At 48.8% G+C, this 6,536-nt stretch overlaps 1 protein-coding gene across 6 annotated transcripts in view; it reads left to right on the top strand.

Moving 5' to 3' along the window:
- Positions 1–853: 853 nt before the first annotated feature.
- LOC122219385 (zinc finger protein 239-like) overlaps positions 854–6,536 on the top strand; it is a 28,626-nt gene continuing 22,943 nt past the window's right edge. For 5 of the 6 annotated variants that reach the window (XM_042937622.1, XM_042937619.1, XM_042937621.1 and 2 more), the window contains exons 1-2: positions 854–1,139; positions 2,020–2,167. The gene's annotated coding sequence lies outside the window, so the exon portion shown is untranslated. Of the gene's footprint in view, positions 1,140–2,019; positions 2,168–5,506; positions 5,780–6,536 lie in introns of those variants that run through there. The other variant, XM_042937624.1, reaches the window with a different exon arrangement.

The raw sequence follows: 6,536 nt of genomic DNA, 5'->3' as shown, positions 1-6,536 counted from the left end.
TATCAACTCGAGTTAGAAGATCGGTTTCAATGTGTAGTTCACCAAAGCAATCACTGCATTGCTCTGTTGTGTTTAATTATTCATAGTCTATAGAATGCTAGGCTTGGAAGTGACCTTTGAGATCATTTCCCAACCCATTCTGCAAACGGAGGTCCACAAAGGCCCGGCGACCACTGGGTCGCCCATTAAGGTTTGTGGTGCAGGTAGAAGAGAATCCAGGCTTCCTGATGCTTTGCCCATTTCTTTTCTGACTGGTTATGCGCTCAGGTCTGACCCTTGTTCTTGTATGTTCTTAATTTTTACCCCGCCAGGGGGTGGATCCGTACTTTGAGCCTCCAACTGTAATGTTTCATTCTAGGAGTTACTCCTTTCATCAGTTTGTATGTCCATACAAGTATGCTGACTCGGTGTCTTGGGTTAAATTCTTCCATTAAGGCCAGTTGGTGTCCCAGTCAAGTTTTGAAAGCCCCGCCCTCCTGGGCCTGTTCCCTAATCTTCAACACAAGGAGCGGCTCTGGCCTTCTGATCGTCAAAGATAAAGCCCTGAGCACCTGCACTCCCGCGTGGCGGTTTTGGGGATCCTTCAGGGTCCCCCTGGAGATTCTGCCTTTCCCGGCCGCGGTGTCTTCAAATTCCAAGATTCCAGAGTCGTCCGTTCTACACTGGACAGAATCAGCAAAGGGAAAGCACCTCTGTGAGCGACGGGGTCTCGGATCGGCCTCCCGCGGACCACCCGGGGCGGCGGCGCTCCAGGATTGGGCTGGTGGAGGGCCCGCCCGGAAGTGTCGAGAGGGCCGCCCCGGAAGTGCCGGGACTTCCGGCCCGCGGGCGGCGGTGGCAGCGATTACGCTGCTAGCGCTCACCTGCAGACTCGAGTCCCGCGTCCGAGCGGAGGACGCGGGAGTCTGGCTGGCCGTCCCTCCGGCCGCGGACCCGACGCCCCAGTGCGGCCCGGTCTTTCCCACGGCCTCCCGAGATTTATGCAGCCGCCGTGACCACGTGCACCCCTGGTAGCTGTGGTGTAGCCCCCAGCCGACCCTCGGCCCGCCTCTCTGAACAGATGGGGAAACTGCGGAGGACTGGAAATACGCCCTTGGGGCAGGCTTCCTCTGCCACCCGGGTGCCCGGGACGTTTCCTGGTGCGTGCGGATACACTTGGGCTGCAGCTTGGCCCGTGGGGCCGGTGCCCGGCTCTCGGCAGGCGCTGTCCCACCCGCGCGGCCTGCGGCGCTGCCTGGCCTGCGGTGCCCTGCGGCAGGGGCGAGTCGGGGCACCGGCCCCACCGGCTGCCCAGCCTGGGATCGGACACGCGACCTAGCAGATCAGCCCCTTGCTTGACACTGCGTTTTTTCTCCCGCCCCTCACTAGTTAGTGTGACAGCTATGGCAGTCTTTGCTTTTTCTTTGAGTAAGATAGTGTTTCTTTTACAAAAGAAGGGCAACGAAGAGGAGACCCGTAAGAGGAAGCTTACTGAATCGCAGACTCTAATGCGTGGCAGCATTAGAGGAGCTGTTTTCTCTGCTTTCAAGAATTCTGTTACTAGAAAACTCCTTGTTCTGGGCCGGCTCCAGCTCAGTTGACACTGGCTGAGGCCAGTTCCTGACCTTTAGGGGCGTGGCGTGGGGCGGGGGGGGGGGGGGCGGGCGGGTCAATGAGAAAGTGGCTGAGTTGGATGAAACCAGACAGCAGGAAGGGAAGGGAGAAGTATTAAGTCATCGTAAACGTTTAGTCTCTTAGGGATGTTTTTTTCCATTTTGGGGGCCTATAGGTCTAAACCTGTGATGTGGCCAAATCACTTAATCTCTCTGTGTCTCTATTTCCTCATATGTAAATGAGGATGGCAAAAGCACCTGCCTAGAATTGTTATCATGATTACATGAACGGTACCTGATAACAAAAGTTGTATCTAGATATTGTCATTATTTTTCTCCATACCTGTCTTAACTGGTCTGCTCTAATGATTCGTTTGTTTATACAGTGATACATTCATAATTTCATGTGTTTAATTTTTTTTTTCAGGTCCCAGCTCTTGCACAGTCAAGAAGTAATCTAGCAAGAAATATCAGCCCTGGGAGCCAAGGGAGGGAGAATCACTGTCTCCAACTCCTACCCAGGAACGCACCATTAAAATCTCAACTATAGGAACCCTTTATCCCACGAGAGGGTTGTAAGTATTAAACTTTGACATTCTGTAGTTTTCTGAAGATTCTACAATAAGGCACCTGAGAAGACTCTTTTTTTTTAAGTTAACATAACAATATCAATGTAGGTGTGCTGTTATGAACCCTCAGCAGAATCTGCTTCAAAGTGAGGGTAGAACAAGAGGGCACCCGGCTCACCTGCCATTTCCACAGTATGTTATTGATAAAGAATTCTGTCTTTGCTGCCTGTTGTCTGAGACAAGCTGTATTCTGTTTTTTTGTGTGTCTTTGACTCTGCTTAAGGTGGTTTTGTTATTTTACCTTGCAGGAATTTTGATTCTTTGTATTGCTTTCAAATTTATCAGTCTTTTCATTTATAGCCTCTGGATTTGGGCTTATAATTAGAAAGGCCTTCCTACTCTGAGGTTATTAAAGACTTCTCCCACATTTTCCTCTGGTACGTTTATAGTTTTCATTTATAACATTTGAAACTTTGATTTAGGGGCGCCCGGGTGGCTCAGTCGTTTGAGCATCCGACTTCAGCTCAGGTCATGATCTCGCAGTCTTTGAGTTCAAGCCCCACGTTGGGCTGTGTGCTGACAGCTCAGAGCCTGGAACCTGCTTCAGATTCTGTGTCTCCCTCTCTCTCTCTGCCCCTCCCCCACTTACGCTTGGTCTCTCTCTCCCTCTCTCTGTCAAAAATAAATAAACATTTAAAAAATAAAAAAAATGTTTTAAAATAAATAAATAAAACTTTGATTTATTTGGAATATTGACCTGTATATAGACTGAGGAAGGAATCCAATTTAACATTTTTCCAGATGATTACCTAGTTCTCACCATACATTTATTGAGGAGTCTACTCGTCTTTTTCTTACTGATTTAGTACCTTTTTTCTCTGCTAAATTTCTCCCTCTGATTGCATCTATTTCTGGACTTTCTGTTCTGTGCCATTTGTCTGTCTCACCACTATCACACTGCCTCACTGAGGCTTTGTAATATGTTTATGATCACTTAGGAAAAGTGCTCCTTCATTGCCCTCCTTTTCAGAGTTGTCCCAGGGAGTCTTGCTTGTTTACTTACTTGTCTATGTGAACGTTAAAATCTATTTACAAAAAAGTTGGGATTTTTATTGGAATAGTATTAAATTTACAAATTAAGAAGTTGTTTCTGAGTGCAAAGTGGAGGGATTTTAGGACTGCAATCGATCTGGGTTCAAATTTCATCTGTCTCCTTTTTTTTTTTAAGCTTTCTGCTTTTTATTTATTTGCTTATTTTACTTTTTTTAAGATTTTATTTAAGTTGAAGTTAGCTAACATATAGTATAGTATTGGTTTCAGGAGTAGAATTTACTGATTCATCACTTACATGCAACCCAGTGCTCATCACAAGTGTCCTCCTTAATGCCCATCACCCATTTAGCCCATCCCCCCCCCTCCCCAAACCCCTCTAGCAACCCTCAGTTCTCAGTATTTAAGAGTCTCTCATGGGGGAGCCTGGTTTGCTCAGTTGGTTAGGTGTCTGACTTCAGCTCAGGTTATGCTCTCACAGTTCATGGTTTGAGCCCCACGTCTGGCTCTGTGCTGACAGCTCAGAGCCTGGAGCCTGCTTCAGATTCTCTCTCTCTCTCTCTCTCTCTCTCTCTCTGCCCCTCCCCCGCTTGTGCTCTGTCTCTCTCAAAAATAAACATTAAAAAATAAAAAAAAAAAAAATAGCCTCTCGTGGTTTGTCTCCCTCTCAGTTTTTATCCTATCTTTTTAAGTTTTGGGGGCTTTTTTGTTTATTTTGAGAGAGTGAGAGAGAGCATGGGCAGGGGAGCAGCAGAGGGAGGGAGGGAGGGAGGGAGGGAGGGAGGGAGAGAGAGAGAGAGAGAGAGAGAGAGAGAGAGAGAGAGAGAATCCCAAACAGGCTCCATGCTGTCACTGCAGAACCAGTTGCCAGCCTCAATCCCACAAACCAGGAGATCATGAGCTGACCCGAAAACAAGAGTTGGATGGTTAACCGACGAAAACACCCAAGCGCCCCTCTCTTACTTTCTTGTCCCTTCCCTTCCCCTGTGTTCATCTGTTTTGTTTCCTGAATTCCACATGTGGGTGAAAGCGTATGCGGTATTTGTCTTTCTCTGACTCGTCTGCTTTATTAGTTGTCCAACCGAAAAATTTATCTGCTTTTTCAGTTTTCTTACGCATGAGAGGAGGAGCATAACGTTTTATTTGCGGGATTAAAGGCGATAAAAGGTGCAAAATACCTTGTTTGAAGTAAAAACCTTGTTTGTCGGCCAGCTCAGGGACCACTGAGGAAGAAGCCTCCGGGGCCCTAGAGCGGCCGCAAAGTGAGGGCAGCAGGGATCTGTGGAAGTCGAGGGCTCTGCCCCTTCCGGCGCCGTACTCACGTCGGAAGTGCAGGTGTGGGGTCCGGTTTCGGAGCTGGGGGCCTGCTCGCTCCCCGGTCTCGGCTGACCACCACCCTGGCCTCCGCCTGCTTTCTCGCGCCCCTGCGGCTCTTCCTTTGCTCCCTTGCCCTGCCCCTCCCCTTCCCCCTCCTGCCGCTCAGGCATGCGGAATAACAGAGACTCTGGGGGAGGGGGAGGGGGGAGGGGACCGCCCCGTCCTGGCCCCTGTATCCTCCCCTACCTCGTGTGTGTGTGTGTGTGTGTGTGTGTGTGTGTGTGTGTGTGTGTGTGTGTGTGTGTGTGTGTGTGTGTGTGTGTGTGCGCGCGCGCGCGCGCGCGGCGCTCAGGGACACCTGGCAGTTTTGAGATGTTCCTGAGATCTTTTTGCCTCAAAGAAAAAAGCTAAATAAGCTACTCATGAAGATTCCTTTCTTTTGCTATTTTACATTTTTATTTATTTTTGGGAGCCAGCAGAGCATGAGAGGGGTAGGGGACAGAGAGAGAATGACACAGAATCTGAAGCAGGCTCCAGGTTCTGAGCTGTCAGCATAGAACCCGATGCGGGGCTCGAACTCGTAAACTGTGCGGTCATGACCTGAGCCGAAGTCAGACGCTTAGCCGACTGAGCCCCTTGGGCGCCCCTCTTTTGCTATTGTATATTGCATTTTCTGCCCCCTCCCAGACTCTTCTGCTTAAAAGATGAGGGCACATGTCCCTCTTCTCACAGATTTCTTCAAAGTTAAAAGTGTTAACCCAGAGGTATCTGATGACAGCCCAGAAAGGTATTTTGTACATACTCGTAGCTATCCGGTATGAGGAAGCCCATTGAGGCAGCGGCAGGATAGGATCATTCCAGTTTGAGCGAGCTGCAGACCTAAAGGGGTTTGGGTAGGACTAGGGATTCTTCCTATTTTCTTAATAAGAGCTGAGCAGCTTAGGCCACAGGCTTCCATGGGTAACCATGTTTCCTGGGTTCTGGGCAGGAGTTCATGTGCATGTGACCCCTGCCCTGAGTGAGCCTTTTTCACTGTTGCTAAGGAGCGACTGTTCAGAGAAACGTGATAGAACATCACTGAGAAATGATTCAGCCCAGCCATGGAGGGTAGTGTCCTGTGCCTGACTCGTGGGGAACTTCCACACCCCACCCCACAACAGGAGCAAGGAAATCAGAGGTTCAGAAAAGACACGTTTGTATGAAGAAACATTCAAAGATACAAGAAACTAATAAAAATTACCTATGGAAGTGGTAAACCGAGGGGAATCGGGGTGGAATGGAAACAAGACTTGTTTCTATATGTCGGTTTTTTTTCTTTAATGTTTGTTTATTTTTTGGGAGAGAGCACACAAGTGCACAAGAGTGGGGGCGGCGCAGAGAGGCAGGTACAGAGGATCCCAAGTGGGCTTCCTGCTAACAGCAGAGAACCCTCAGGGGGTCAAACTTGTGAACCAGGAGATCATGACCTGAGCCAAAGTTGGACACTTAACGGACAGCCATCCAAGTTCCCCTCTATATATCTTTTCAGAGGATTTTGATTTCTCTTTACTTTTTTTTTTTCTTTGAGAGAGAGGGGCATGAACCATGAGATCATGACCTGAGCCAGAGTCAGATGCTTAACCACTGAGCCACCTATGCGTCCTGACTTTTCAATTGTATATTATCTAGTCAAAAACATAGGCATACTTAAGAAAAAATTTTTAATGCTTATTTATTTTTGAGAGAGAAAGAGAGAGAAAGACAGAGCACAAGTGGGGGAGAGGCACAGAGAGGGAGACACAGAATCGGAAGCAGGCTCCAGGCTCTGAGCTGTCAGCACAGAGCCCAATGCGGGGCTCGAACCCATGGACCGCGAGATCATGACCTGAGCCGAAGTCGGATGCTTAATCCACTGAGCCACCAGGCGCCCCATAATGTTTCTTTTTTTGAGAGAGAGACAGAGTGTGATCAGGGGAAGGGCAGAGAGTGACAGAGACACAGAATCAAAGGCAGGCTCCAGGCTCCGAGC

This window comes from Panthera leo, chromosome B2, assembly GCF_018350215.1.
Source record: "Panthera leo isolate Ple1 chromosome B2, P.leo_Ple1_pat1.1, whole genome shotgun sequence".
Lineage (NCBI taxonomy): Eukaryota > Metazoa > Chordata > Mammalia > Carnivora > Felidae > Panthera > Panthera leo.
Note: the sequence above shows the minus strand (reverse complement) of the source record. Positions and strands in the feature narration are given on the sequence as shown.